The sequence below is a fragment of the Chamaea fasciata genome, unplaced genomic scaffold, assembly GCF_029207755.1.
Source record: "Chamaea fasciata isolate MVZ Bird 193981 ecotype frontalis unplaced genomic scaffold, bChaFas1.0.hap1 SCAF_6, whole genome shotgun sequence".
Classification (NCBI taxonomy): Eukaryota; Metazoa; Chordata; class Aves; order Passeriformes; family Sylviidae; genus Chamaea; species Chamaea fasciata.
In genome coordinates, this window is record NW_027094091.1 from 31094401 (window position 1) to 31110260 (window position 15860).

Consider the following 15860-nt stretch of genomic DNA (forward strand, 5'->3'; position numbering starts at 1 on the left):
CTCATATTCTGGCTTTACCTTGGTTATTTTGCCAAGTTTCCTTGATTATTTGGTTCAGCATTCCATTACATCTGTGTTCATTTGATACATTTTCTCAAGTTATTTTTGTCTATTCTTTCTTTATATATACAGCTACTGAGGCTTATTAAAGCTGCAATTACTGAGACATGTTAAACATAATTTATCTATTTGGAAACTGCACATCAGTCTCATACAATTCACACAGTACAACATTTTAAATATTTGTATCAAAGTGTTCACAAAATTAAGAAAAATAAGCACTTCTGGTATTTACAGATAAGAGAAAAATGAGAAGAAGTCAATGTTAATTTTCAATTTTTAGAGTTCTGTAATTGCCACAATTTTTCTTCTCAACAGTATTGCGATTCATGCTCAGCAAAAACTAGATGTTCAATTAAGCTTTAATTGAATCAGGTTTGCCTCTGATTATGATGGATGAACTCTTGGGAAATCATATGCGTTCTATAGAAACCTTTTGGTCATAGAATTGCACAATTTTGTTTTTAAAAAATGCTTGACTTTTACATCTTCTGGAAATTGATATATAAGAAATGCTTGCTTTTTTTCATTGAAAACATAAATAAATGGTGTCAGCACTTTGTAGATACCAATATTCTGATGATATCTGTTGAAAGTATTTAGGAGAGTATTTTTAAAAGATTACTTTCCCAAAATTTTTTTTGTGGATCTTTTTTCTTTCCACTTTTGAATATAGCAGGGTCTTGCTTCAAATATGACTGTAACATACAACAATGGCAAAAAGAGAATGGCTGTTCTCTCATTGTTCTCACGTGTCTCCCAGTCCAGCTCTTAGCACTACACACACACACAAGTTTGTTATAACAAGTACAGCTGTTCTCCCACAGCCTAAAGACTCAGCTCATCTATTCTAATGTCCCAAAATTCCCATTCCCCTGTGCCAGCCAAGCCCATGCAATTTCATGCTTGGACTTTATGAGTCAGGGCAAGTGAGTTGTACTGTGGTCTATTGTAGTTATCCTATTATCAAGAAAGGTTAAGGTGACCTTTTTAGTTAACAAGGAAAGTAAAAACATTACTTTTGCTACTATGTTGTTACATTGCTAAGTCTGGGATGCTTGCTAATCAGGGAAATATTAAGTTACTATTTCCTAATAAAATTATCTATGTTACATATTTTATGCTATAAAATTCTAACAAAAAGATTAATATATATTTTGGTCTAAATTGTGTCATAGAATTAAACTTCTTATTCTGGTTAATATATTAAGCTATCTTTATATATTTGATATATTTTGTAACTATGGCATCATAATTAAGAAATGGTTGCTTGGGAGCTTTCGTATTATGCTCATGAATTCTACTCTTCTGCAAGGTTATCTTAAATAACTGTTTTGCTGTCAGCAATATGATAACTGTAGCACATTCACACACTTGTTTTTCTTTCAGAAATAACTCTAGCCTAACCAGGCAGGAAAAAACTTAGCAGGGTAACAAGTAGCATGGAATTTACATGTAGCTTCCTGAAGAAACAGCAAACTAATGCTTCATTTTTCTTTGAGTGGAGTTGACTCTGCTACATTTGGAGCCCAGTCTTTTAGTTCCCTGCATGTTTCTCAGGATTCCTGAACCTGAGGATGCCCACCATGTCTATGGCTACTTAAGAAGTTATGGAGAGAAGATAGATTTTGTATCTCTCCCTGTATATAAGGTGACAGCAGAAATTACTGGGTTTCACCGTATGTTTAACAATATAAAAGCAATTTTATACAGATATAGACAATATCTCTCAAAAAGAAGTGCCTCGGGATAGTGAAAATAAATTTCAGCTTAACCTGACTACTGACTAATACAGCTTCCTGATGCAACACCAACCATAACAAAAAAAAAAAAAAAAAAAAAAAAAAGAAAAAGAAAAAAAAAAAAAAAAAGACACAAGGAAAAAACTAAGTAACCCAAACTCCAACAAAACCTACCAAACCACCCAACAGAATCCATATTTCAGTATCAAAAGAACAGAAAAAAAAATCTATTATGAGTAAAATTGACATCCAGAAATTATTAATGCAAACTTGAACACATACTAAAATAATTTGCATTTTTCTTAAAATTGATTCTTGGGCTGCTCAAAGTTTGCACACTGCTTTCCTAGTTAGGTTTTAACTATCAACCTAATTGATTGATCAGACAATTAAATGCCTGTTGATCAGGTATGGATGTGGTTTACCTGGGAATATGCATGTTGAACCCCAGAGATAAAATATATTATTTTATTATTGTTATTTTCACCTGTGTGGCATCATAGAAAATATCAGTAGGTAATATTTTGCAATTAAAATGGGAGAGAAGAATAATTTCTATAGTTGTATTTTTAATTATTCTATCCATTCAGCAAGTCAATGTGCTGCTAAAAATATTTTTTTTCTTTATGTCTGAGGACATATTAATTCAAATCTGAAAACATAAAGAAGAATAATTTTTATCTCCCATATTAATCTTTCAGTTGTTGGTCTTCTATATTCTACGGGAAGTAAATACCTCAACAAATAGGTAAATTAAAATATGTTTGGGGTTTTATATATCTTGTATGATGCATTATTTTGTTGTGGAGCAATTATTTCTGTTATCCTCTCTAACTGCTATAAAGCTTGTTCAAATTGATTTGTACACCACCGTCTTGATAATTTTGTTTCTTTTATGCCCATCATCTATGGTTTAATCTCAATGGTCTTATCCATGAAGCTGAAGGGATATATATTTTTTTAAGAAATGCTGTACCACATAAGTAGAAATAATCTGACTTCGCCATCCTTTCACTGTTAAAAGCTGTGATTTAAATACTGATGTGGACCACTGCCTTAGCCGCTGTAACACAAGAGTTTCTTAATGCATACAATATTTGTTTGATTGTCCATTTAAACACTGAAGAAAATCTGCATTCCCTTTTAGGCAGTTAATTTACTGGAAATTTGTTTGTGGCTGTTGAACATTCAACTTAAACATTTAAATATCACTATTTGCTGAAGGGAATTACTTTGAAGAACAATGTTGATGCCAACAACAGCAGATGTCTATTCCTATGCTCCAAAAACCTCAACTAAAATTCACTTCCAGAAATGAGTACTTCTAATCAGCTGCTTGCAAACGGTAAAAGGACCAAGAATTTTTCACAGCAGAAAAATCCCAATTACTTGTGAACTGGTGGTAAAAATTATAAGGTACTAAGAAGTCACGGACTTTGGAAGACAATATTCTCATTTTTATCCAGGTGTATATTTCAAACATCGTTTTTTTTACTCTTCTTGCAGATGAAGATAGTTTGCTAATTAGCTACCAGTTAACTGATAAGACTAATAAAATAAGTATATATATTTCATCAATGGTTTTTTGTCCCTGATTAACGTGACATAGCCTTTCCAATTCAAGGTGTTGGCAGAAATAAGTCTTAAATTGTAGGTTCAAATCCAAGGAAACTGTTCAGCAAGTATTTTTAAATTATTTCTTGTTTTTTTAACCCTGCAAAAATTTCTACTAGATTTACTGCTTTGTCCCAACACTGTAATGTTGGATATCAATTTTTGGATGTTTCTATGATCCAGTGGGCCATGAAATAAACATCAGAAGTGCCTATCAACCACTTTCCACTACCTGTACAAAGAATTTCCAGCAGCCAAGACTGTCACTGTTGGACCCACTGTGAGAGGAGATGCAGAGTATTAAAAAAAAATAATTTGTTTGTCTTAAACACCTTTATTCCCTTCTACTTATATCTCAATAGGTTTAATTCTGCATCTTTTGCTTTAACTGATATCAGGGCCATGGGTCCATCCCCATCCTAGAGGTTTGGTTTATGACTTCAAGTATTATCATTACCCTTTGTTTTCCGTAACTATACTTGGATGACGTAAATACAAACAGATTGCTGCCAGGCTTTAAAAATACCAAGTCAGATTAATTAAAATATCTGTAATCTAATTCCTTCCTGTTACTCATACAAAAAAAATAATAACTTTCCAGTTTTAGTTCAGTTGTAACAAAAGAATTTTTTAAAAGTATTTCCCTGCAATAACTCAAGATGAAATCACTGTTCCTTTTTGCTTCTGTGGAGTGCAAACAGGAAACTTCCTCACTGCAAATGAAAGGTTTGGCTTTAACTTAGTCAATTATTTTTGAAATATCTCTTAGAGCAAGAATCACATCTCACTTCCTCAGTGACCCACAAAAGCAATTAACCTTACAAAAAAACTGTGCCCTTCTTCCTCATCTGCTTGAAACCTCAACCAAATTCTCTGCTTTGAATTGCCAGGCTTATTAAAAGTATTCCAGAATCTTCAAACAAGAAGATTCCAGTCTGCTATGTGGCATTCTTTGCTTTTTGCCTGAGATTTATGTAATCTCCCTGAATTCCACTTGCATTCCGAGATGCAGAAACCAGCTCAGGTATAATTTCCAAATCAACCTTTTCTTCAGCATTGCTGACCCTGCATTCATCATGTATTTTTGGTCATTTTGGAGCATAACTTCCCCTGTGATGCCCTAGAGACCCACAATCACATTTGTCAAATTTCTGATAATGTCACAAAATTATCACCTTTGTCTTTCTTCTGTCCTCATGCTACATCACCAAGTGTCCTCAGACCTCTGCAGAATAAACTGGTGGCTTGTCTCCTGTGATTCCTGTTGGCTTGTAAAAATTAAAGAAATCAAGGGAAGCTTCTGTGCAGCGTGACAGTTACAGAGGCTCAACTCCTTCTTAGCAGGGTCTTGCCCTCCACGCAAGACATCAGAGAACTACACCAGCAGAAACTTTGCCCCAACCACTGTCTTACTCTTTTCTGTGTCGTTGTGTACAAATCAGTGCAGCTGATGAGGGAAATCTTATGTCTCTGAAAAAAACTAAGTGATGACAGGTGTCATGGGAGGTCAGTGTGACAGGACAGGGAAAGTTGCCCTGACACATGACACTGGTATATTTTTGTTATACTTTTTTGAAGAAATATTATCTTCTTCTCAATTAATTAATACCATTCTTTTTTTCTTCTTCTCTGCCATTTTACTTTAAAAAAAAGTTCCGGGGCAACTGCCTCAAAACAAAAATAAAAATTGCTCATTCAAACTGTTTCCTAATATTCACCTTATTTGAAAGTGGCATCAACTGCCCCTCAGGAAGAAGTACCTGTCTGTTAAGAATCAGATTAAATCCTTTAAGAGAATAAATGTTCAGCAGTTTGTGCAACAATTTGACTCCTCTGCCTTCCCCAGTGATGCTTCTCTTCCCCTGTATGCACAGATCTGACTGACAGATTATTTTTTTTAATGCCTTATCTCCAGGGCTATAAGGCTTCCAGCAACTGCAATCTCATGAAAATTATCCTGTTCCCAGCCTGCTTTTTTCTTTATCCCTCTTTAACGAAGGATTTGGACCATCAAACCCACTTTTTAAAACAGTTTAGTTTCAATAAGATTTTGGAAAGTGAAATGCATGCACCGGTTCCACTGTTATTTTTTTCTTTTGCCAGTTTGTGCAGTACCTGCATAAAGATTTGCAGCCAATTCTGCAGAATATCTTCCATGTCATACTTGAAAAAATTTTTTCAACCTTTTTTTAATAAGGAAGAGTAGTGGCTGCAGTATGCCTATGTATCAAGAATTCTTACTGTGGTAACTCTTTCTGTAACTGGGAAACAAAGCTAAAAGGAGGTGCTAGAGACATAATTTTTTTCCGGAGGAACCAGAAATTCACCAGAACATAGTGGCAAGTGTAAAAATGTATGGAAGAAGTTACTGTAAATCTCAACAGTCTTTAATCTTTCAAATTAACACTTCACTTAAGATGAATATACAACCAGTTATAGGGACACTTCTCTGTTCAGACATTGAGAGCTCCTCAGGTGAAAGCTGGAGTATCACCCTTACTGCACATACAGAAAACACCTATTTTCGAAATAAAACTTGGGAATGCTGGTGGTAAAGCTCTTCTCTGGAGAGCATTTAATTTCATTTCTTCTGGCATTTTTTAGTCCTTTGCCCTTTATCTCAGCCCAGACCCAGGGTTAAACTTTAAAGAAAAAGAAAATCCTGATCTATAGTATGAGTGGGTCTGAAGAGAACTAGGCAAATGACACTAAGGGCTGTTAAAATTTCACTCTAGAGGATTTATTTCTCTTTTTAACCAATAGAAGGGCTTACTTGTCCAAGTGACTGCCTAAAATTAAGGTCAGGACAAACAAATTCTAGAATTTCAACTGGTAAATAAAGACTGCCAAGGTATGGGTGGAAGAAAACATAGCACACGTGATGTTAAGAATCCATTCACAGTGCAATTTATCTTTTAACAGTTGAATAGTGTAAGTTGTCTAGCTAATACCTCATTAATAATGGAGCTAATTTTTGAACATGATTTTCTAGCATCTGTCTCTTTTCTCTGTCATCCATTCAGTGTCCTTCTGGCCCCCAATGCTGTCAGTAACAATCCTCTTCAAGAAGACTCGAGGACAGCGAGGTAGTAACAGCTTTCCACTTATTCTTTTGCATTGCAGCAATCACAAATCATATTCAAGATGAAGGCTGCTGCTTTCATTTTCCTTAAGGAAAGAAAAACAACCCACAGACAGTTTTATTATGACCACTCTGACTGTTTCCCACTACACTAATCTAACTTGTCAAAATGTGGAGATGTATTTAAACATTTTCTTGGTTTCCTCTTATCTTTCCCATTAAGATTATCTCTGCAATATCTACTGTATTGATCACTCAGTACACAAATACAAGACTAACATTAAAATTTATTACAGCAGAAAGAGAGAAATTCAACTTCACATTTGAAAAGGCTATGTCATGGTAAGGACCCATCCAGAAAGTTCCTGTAGAAATGTGGGCTATCAGATTCGCTTTGGAGAAGTTAATGAAGAACAGTGTCTTGTGGGTGGAACCTCACACTGGAGGGGAAGAGGAAGAAATGGCAGACACAGATTTATGAAATTACCCCATTTCCCATTCCCCATCCACCTGTGCCATTGGATCAGGGGAGGAGGTAGAGAAATTGTGAGTGGAGTTGAGCCCAGGAAGAAGAGAGAGGTGGGAAGCAGGAGAGTTTAGAATCATTCTCATTTCTTATTATCCTACTCTGATTTTGATTGGCCATAAACTAAATTAAGTTTGGCATCACCTCAACCTTGGGAATGGTATTAATTTTCATTATGAAAGATGTATTAAGGCATTTAAATTCCTCATGCATTTTACATTTGGTTTTTTATGCAAAACCAGCCTTTCCTTGATATTTCTGGAAATAAATTTTAGCATCTGATAGCTGAAAACTCGATGTTTAGACCATTCTGTCAAGTAGAGGAGTGTGTACTTGGACCTACATCCTTTGAATGACATCAAACTCTGCAGCACCAAAATGTATGCCTCAATACTCAACAAGAAACCTTTGACTATCCATAAGAGATCAAAAGTAACAACTAGAGAATATCTAAGGAAGATAGGTGAGTTCAAAAGCAATAGTGCTGTTTAGTCTGCCTGCAGCTGCAAGGACTTTGAAGATGCACCAGTGAAACTGCACATTTCTTATTTCATAAAGACAAGTGAATAACACTATTTCTGTAATGCTGTGGAAAGGCTTATATTTTCCGTAGCACTTCTGAATGAGAAAAACTGATTTCAGCTGCAACAGGATGTATCTAGCTGCCTCTTTTATTTTTACCATAAGAGAAACTAGAGCTAGATACAATAAAAGTTCTCAGGATTAAAATTCAGTCATTTTTCATTCAATTATTCAGCTGCAAAACGTAATAAATTACACAATATTTTTATATGTCTCTTTTTTGATGCAACACAGGCAGTGAGACTAGTTAAAAAATAACAAGGATTTTCCAAGGCTAGGTTAAAATGTGCTTAAGAAAGAGAGAGTACCTTAAGAAAAAATAAAAACATGCATCAAGTAAGTAATATATTTTGATACTGAATTTAGAAAGAAAAAAGTATTCTTATGGTCTGATGTGTTTTTCTTGGTAGAGATTTTCTGTAGCTGTGATTCTATTTTCAATACAAAAAAATAGCATAAAATACAAAAAATATGCTGTCTTTTCCCCTTTCTTTCTTTCCCCAATTCTTCCCCAATTATTCTCTATGCCTAAAAAAACCTATTACTATTATTATTATTATTATTATTATTATTATTATTATTATTATTATTATTGGTATTTCAATGTAATTTTGAAGGTTTGCCTTGTCCTCAGTTTTTGACCTGCAGGTCATGTTATTATTGGGGTTTCTTTCACATTTTTAATCAGTGTAATGCACAGTGATATTCTAGACTTCTATTTCTACAGATTTGTTTTGTTCTCAAATTTTTCTTTGTTCTCAGGCTGGAATGTGAGACCCTAATTTGCATCCCTTATTTTCAGAACACTGAATTACAGCACTGGGCACAAAATTATGTTTTAATATGGGAACTATTTTTTTGCCTTTTTACTACCTAAAATGTAATACCATATAGTCCACATTGTTACACATTAAGATTAAATATGTGAAGATTTGTTATTATTTGTCCAGATCAACATTTGGATCTCTTGACTTTCCTGAAAGTCTTTAGTTTACATGATCTAGCCTGACAGGTAGTACTTAAAAAGCCATGGAATAAATATATTGATATAGATGATATATACAGTGGATTTATATAATATTTGCCCTTATGTGTTCCGGGTCATATGATGGACAAAATTTCAATGTGCAAGTGTGCCAAGATACATGGTTGAGCATGTCATTTTTCTAGATGCAATCATCTGAAATCAATTACTGCAATCCTTCTCTTCTTTTCAACGGAGTGTATAGCATACCCTGCAAGAATCAATAGAATATAGCATTTTAAAAGAGTCCATATGGTGGTAAACCATAATGAAGAAGGCGCTGGGCATGCAAAAAACACCACTGATACACTGAGGATGGCTCTAAAAAATGTGAAGTTCACTGTTTGTTTTTTTTTTAATTCTAAAAACCTACAGGTTACAGACAGCCATTTTGGCTGTGCACTGCCCTTTTATTGCAACATTAACTATAGCGTTAGACCTACTGTCTTGTGTCTTCACAGGTAAAGACTCACGTGAGTGCACAGCTTTGTTTCTTACAGAGTGGAAGTGAAAGCTATATAGAGAATTATCAATAGTAGGTCAAAAAGCAACAGGCCTGCTAGTGCTGGGTGGGCTGGAGGAAGCAGTGAAAGGATGGAGTGAAAGTACAAATGAAAATACGAGAGTGTCATAGCAACAGAGGCACTTACAGAAACTCTTGCTACCAGGAGCTGTAACACAGACACAGACTAGAAGGAATGATTTTCTCACCCTCATTGAGATTAATTTCAAGGGGGAATATCCTCATGTGTTCCTTGAAAATTTATGCCACAAGTGTTCCTGTTTGCTAGTTCATCTAATTACCCATGAGATAACACTGGACTGAAAGTTAAGAATCAGCTGAACTAAGAGACTCGGCAGCAGGCTTACTAGCAGTCAATAACTGAAGACAGAAAGTAGAAATGGTGAAGATGGTGAATGCTTGCTGCAGCAGACCATTGAATCATAGAATGCCCTGGGTTGGACAGGACCTGAAAGATCGAATTTCAACCCCCTCTGCCAAGAGCACTTCCACTCCATCTCAAAGCAAACATTTTTTTTCCTAGTATCTAATCTAAACCCACCCTGTTTCAGTTTGAAGCCCCCCCAATCTCACTTGTCCTTTCTCTACATACTCTTTAAAAATGTCCCTCTCCAGCTTTCTTCAAGGTTCCCTTCAGGTACTGAAAGACCTCAATTAGGTTTCACCAAAACCTCCTCTTCTCCAGGCTGAACAATTCCATTGCTCTTAACCTTTCCTCACAGGAGAGGTGCTCCATCCTTCTGCTCACCTTGGTGGTCCTCCTCTAGACTCTGTTGAGCAGGTCCTTGTCCTCCCTATGCTGGGAGCCCCAGAGCTGGATGCATTCCAAGTGGAGGTCTCACAGTTACATGTATAAATGACTTAGTGGAAAATGAAGACTTGCACAAAGTCCTGTAGAGTAAGGGAAAGGATAACATTTTAATAACACTGTGGTTTTAACATTTGAGAAAAAAATTGTGTCTGTATTAGTATAATGAAAAAATTCAATGTATTAAAGTCTCAAAGAAAGTGATCAAACAAAGTGGGTTTTTATTTACTGAGTGGCCAGTATATTCCCCATCCTTTCTTGGTTTTCATGCTAAGCACACAGAGCACCAATAGGCTTCCTGGAAATATATGTCCTAGTACAGAGAACACAACCAAAACGAGAAGCAGACCATCAGTCTTGATGGATATAAACATTAAAATGACCTGACTCTTTAGATGTGTCTCTATATCAGAACCGACATTCACTTGGACTTTGTGCTTATGAGTTTATGATAATTTTTTATAAATATTTCAGTTATGAAATTGTTTGAAGTTATTACTCTTTGTTTGGGTGCAATTGACTAAATATGATCTAATTCTAAGAAATTTTTTCCTTTGTTTGTAAAAGTTATTTTGTCCAGCTTAGTCTTTTGTGTTCTCTCAAAAGGCTGCTTGCTAGACAGAGCATTTTGCAGTCTGTGAGACTTATCTCACCTCATGGGAACGTGGGAATGTTTGGCCTCCGTGCTCTGGTCAGCTCAAGATCCCCTTGCAAAGGACTTGATCCACTCAGATGTTTCCAGCAGTGTATGCTGAGCATGAAATACTCATACACTCTGATTTAATCAGCTGTAGTTCCTGTATTTAACATACAGTGGTTTTTTAGGTAGTTTTCTTAGCTAGTTTTCTTCCCTTCTGAAACACAGTTCTTGTAGCAGTTTTGGGTACATGTTACATCAGTTGTCTGGGAGTAGAAAGGAATCAGCTCTCTGCACCACAAACTTGCCATAGACTTACAATACTCTTTTTGTTGAAAATGTGTTTCCTTCTTAAGTAAGTATATTTTTTATTAATAGAAATAAGACAATTGCTGCATGAAGTCACTCTCCCACACACTGTCTGCAAATAACCATTGTGGCAGCCCTGCTTCCAACTGCAATCACTGGCTTTCAAGGCTCCAGGGAGATGCAAAAATATTTTCTCTGTCTTGAAATGTTGGAATATCATGGGGGTTTCATGCACATAAATAGAGCCATACAAATCCTCAAAGAGTCCCTGGCATGGGCATTGCAGGGAGAAGCTGCAATACTCACTCAGCAACATGTGCAGGTGCCTCTGGATTGACAGCAAATCACAAGTTATTTGAGACTTTTACTCCAGTTTATAGGTGTGAGATAAGGTGACCAAAGCTAAAGGTGGTCTTGTGTCAGGAATTCAGACATGGGGAACTGTGCCACTTTTCCAATCCCTGATATCAAACATCTCTCACAGAGCTGTTTTGCCAGATTCTATTCTAGTCTCAAGTACATTGGTACAGTCACACTCATCAGCCTCTTTTTCCCTCTCATTCACTAACATGATTGTACAGCTATTCAACTTCTCTTCATAAATAGAGGCAACAAAACCTTTATACATATACCTATTTAGCAAACTTGAGGCTAAAAATGTAAGGAAAAGATACACCTTCAAGTTCGCGTTCTCTAAATACCTGAGAACTAGCATCTGTTTCAGGTGATTTTCTGGGATTTATATGGGATAATGGCTAGAAGGCCTATGCTTGTGAGCTATTAGTAAAGAGGGAAAAAAGGAAGGAGAAGCTGATAAATAGTGTTTAGGAACTGGCTGGTTTTCTAAACTCTGGTCCCAAGGAAAATCATTAGAAAACATGTAGGATATTACAAGTTCAAACTCTGGCTAAAACTCAGTAACCTCTAATTAATAAGCACTATCAGATCTGTTGCAGCATTTGGAATGCCGGTGGCTAGAGACCGTCCAAGCCTGAAGAAATTATTCAACCATATTTGATTAAAATATAAATTAATATAGGTAACCTTCAAGAGAAAGGAGATAGCAATTTGTTACGATCTCCTGTCCTTACTTTACACAATGTCATACAGATATACCTTTTCTATCACAGATGGAGAGGCATTAATTATGGGGGCTGACCATCTATGGTAATCTGCACTTTTTGTTCCACATAATAATTTGTGTAACTTTCCACAACCAACTGAAAACAATTTTATTTGCAAGGAACACTACTCTGAAAGGTTGCCATCTAAACTTAATTATATTAAACAATCAGAAGACAAACACCTCTCCCTTACTAAACTTCCATTCTGCAAGATACAAGCTTGTCCTCACATACTTTTTCCTTCCAAATTTGAATTATCTTGAAGCAAGTGTGTATTCAAAATAAAAGCAATCCATTATTGATAGAGCAAAAAACCCGAGAGAAATTTAGCTCATTACTTTTGAGAGAAAGTCTTTATAAATTTGTTTATAATAGAATTCTAAGTTCTTTCTGTAAAGAAAAATCTTTCTTTAGAAAACACTGGATGATCCCATATCACATCTGAATTTTGTTAGTAACATCAATTTAAAAAAATAATTTGTTATATCCTTATTTTAATTTAGAAAAATAATGTTAAATTATTTATGTAAGATATAAATAAAAAATAAAATGTGTAAAACAGTATTTATATGGGGGAGGTGATCAAAGTTTTCACCATTTCACATTATGAATTAAAAATTGAGACTACACATAAAGTGACTCAACCTGAAAAGCAAAGGGAGGCCAAGATGATAGCACCACAAGCAAAACTCAAGAAAATTTATTTGATGAAGTCCTTCTGGAGCCCACATAAATGACTTTGGTTCTCTATCCCTGTATTTTTATAACTCAGAAGCAGCCATGGAAAACTGAGTTGTGGTGATTTCAATGTGGATAGAATGACCCCCCCAGAAAACATAATACAAACAAGTGAATTACAACATGACTCCTCTGTGGTGATACAGGTTGGCTTTTTTTCTCTGTCCTTACTTACTCAGCTTTAATTATTAGTTTACATTTCAAGTTAAAATGAGGGCTTTTGTTTCAGCCCTTCTTTAACATCCAGCTTAAACTTTGCTTTAGTAATACCTTAAAACTTTTGAGAACAAAACTGTAGTAGGTGTAAGTAGGATTAAAAACAGTTGGGGTTGTGTGGTATGCCAATATTCAGACTGGAGTTTGGCAACATTACTTAGTCTTTCAAATACACTATTTCTGTTTAGTAAGATGAGATATGTAAGAATAGAAAAATTTCTAGTTTTACAGATACTATTTTCCATCCTCATTAATGTGAACTATCAACTATCATCTGAAGACGTTAATGTCCCACTGTTGAGGGATTGGTTGTGTAGAGCAAGCTGGTAAAATGGAACTTCTTTAGCATTTTTGAGAGTGCTTGAAAGACCAGAGAGACTAAATCTGCAGCTTACACTACAGGCTAGATTGTAGGGTACTTGGGCTTCTTGTTAAGAAAGCAGAACTTTTTTATCTGGGTAACCACTCTGTATGTTCCACAAAAACGGTGCAAATACAATTTTGGAGTTGATAAGGAGTCAACAGTAGCATTCAGTAGAAATGTAGAAAGTAAGGAGTTCTGTCATGCTGCACTCAAATACAGTAAAATAAAATGTAGGGGAAAAAGAGAGAGAAGTTGTACTTAGAAAAGACTGGTAACCTTATTACTATTATTTGCTAACAAAAATTGCTCTCAATGAAACAAAATTCATGTAACAAGCACACATCATTGACACTACATTGGGGAGAAAGGAGGATATGAAAGACATGAACTTGCTTTGTGTTCTGAAAGGTAATTTCTTCCATCTAGAACAAACAGAGAAAAAAAAGGAGAAGCTTACTCTGCCACTGTCAAGTTGTGGCAAGGAATTCAAGGAATGAACTAATCTTGTATTCCATCTCAATATAACGTGTTTCTTGGGAGAAAAAAACCCCACACATACCTTCCCTCCTCGCCCTCCCAACTAAACAAACAACCCCAAAACAAAACAAAACCCAATCCCCCATAATCTTCTCCTTTCTCAGAACTCCACTGATTTGTCATTGTTTTATTATGTGGTGAAATATGCCTTGACTCAGTATGTTGCAAATACGTGTCTGAATTTTTAGAATCAATGTAAAGCAAGCCAACAAATGATCCTGAATAGTCTGTACAGTCATATAGATTTAATAAGTCTACAGCTGTCAGGGTTCATGGGTGGATTTGGTATTCACTCAGACGTGATCACCTCAGTCTAAATTCTAATGCATTTAGACACATTGTTGAAGTTGAAAATTATTTCTTACTAAAATAAATTATGAGTGACATCTTACTGAACACCTATGAGCCTCAGATGATCAAAAAGAAATTGTTTTACTACAGCTCTAATTTGTTCTACTTATTCCCCCGTCTTTACCCCATGTTAATTAATGCTTTACCACAAGCCACAGTTCTCTTTCCATCTCTCTGAGGAGTCCATATGGTGCTTCTGAAAGAAAAAAAAAATTTAAAAAATAGTGTAATTCCTGAATGAGAGAACAGTCTTTAAAAGCATCTCCATGAGCCTTTAGTCTCTGTTCTGAACATTTTGACATAAACTACACTGTGTGGAAAGAAGACACTGGGGTTTTTTGCATGCTGTTGCTGTTTCCTGTAAGAGCCGTGTACAGCTTGGCACCAAGTTCCTGCAGTGTAGATGTAATGGTTCTCACTTCTACCAAGTTAATTACTTTGGTAGCAAAAATCATCTAAATCATGCTACCAGGTGATTACCACCTTATAATTAAGTATCTCTTCAAAATGGTTAAGTCTCTGGCTTTACATCATTTGAATTGAATTTACAACACTGAGATAAGTAATTTTTCTTAGGCCTTAGAGTCAATGAACTTGAACATCTGATGCTGAAAATAAAGTTAAGAATTCATCTCCATGAGCTCGTATTTCAGCTGGTTTCCAGCCTTTCTGGATCCTGACCAGTGCTGCTACTTAAAATTTTCATAGAATCATAGAATGGTTTGAGTTGAAAGAGACCCTAAAGTTCATCTATTTTCAACTCTGTTGCTATGGGCAGGGACATCTTCCATTACCATGTTGTTCACAGCCCCAGCCAACGTACTCCTGAACATTCCCAGGGATGGGGCATCCACAGCTTCTCTTGGAAACCTGTTCCAGTGTCTCACAACCCTCACAGTAAAGATTGCTTTCCTAATACCTAATCTAGACCTACCCTCTTTCACCTTGAAGCCATTCCCCCTTATTCTGTCACTGCATGCTCTTTTGAAAAGTCTCTCTCTGTCTTTCTTGTAGGCTCCCTTCAGGTACTGGAAGCAGCAATTAGGTCTTACCAAAACCTTCTCTTCTCCGCTGAACAATCCCTATTCTCTCAGTCTGTCCTTTTAGAAGATGTGCTTCATCCCTCTGATCATCTTGGTGTTCGCCTCTGGACTCAGTGCAATAGGTTGATGTACTTCCAGTGCTGAGGACCCCAGGGCTGGATGCAGCATTCCAGGTTTGGTCTCACCAGAGCAGAGCAGAGCAGAGCAGAGCAGAGGGGCAGAATCCCCTCCCTGGCCTTGCTGCCCACACTGCCTTGGAGGCAGCCCAGGACATGTTTGGCTCTTTGGGCTGTGAGTGCACATTGCTAGATCATGTCCAGCTCTTCACCCACCAGCACCCCCAAGTCCTTCTTGGCAGGTTTTATCTTGATCTGTTCATCCCCAGCCTTTGTTCATACTGGGAGCTCCCCTGATCCAGGTGCAGCACTTTGCACTTGGTCTTATTAAACCTCATGAAATTCCCAAATTCTTAAGCTTGCCCAGGTCCCTCTGGATGGCGTCCTATCCTTCAGGTGTGTGAACGGCACCATGCAGCTTAGTGTCATCAGCAAACTTCCTGAGGAAGCACTCGATCCCTTCA

General features: G+C 36.3%; 1 long non-coding RNA gene across 1 annotated transcript; it reads right to left on the minus strand.

Annotated features, from left to right (window-relative positions):
- Window positions 1-6516: 6516 nt before the first annotated feature.
- Window positions 6517-14433, minus strand: LOC136290615 (uncharacterized). The gene is made up of 3 exons (XR_010721252.1): window positions 14384-14433; window positions 9902-10044; window positions 6517-6584 (listed from the first exon to the last, which is right to left on the minus strand). It is a non-coding gene; the product is annotated as an uncharacterized lncRNA (long non-coding RNA).
- Window positions 14434-15860: the final 1427 nt, after the last annotated feature.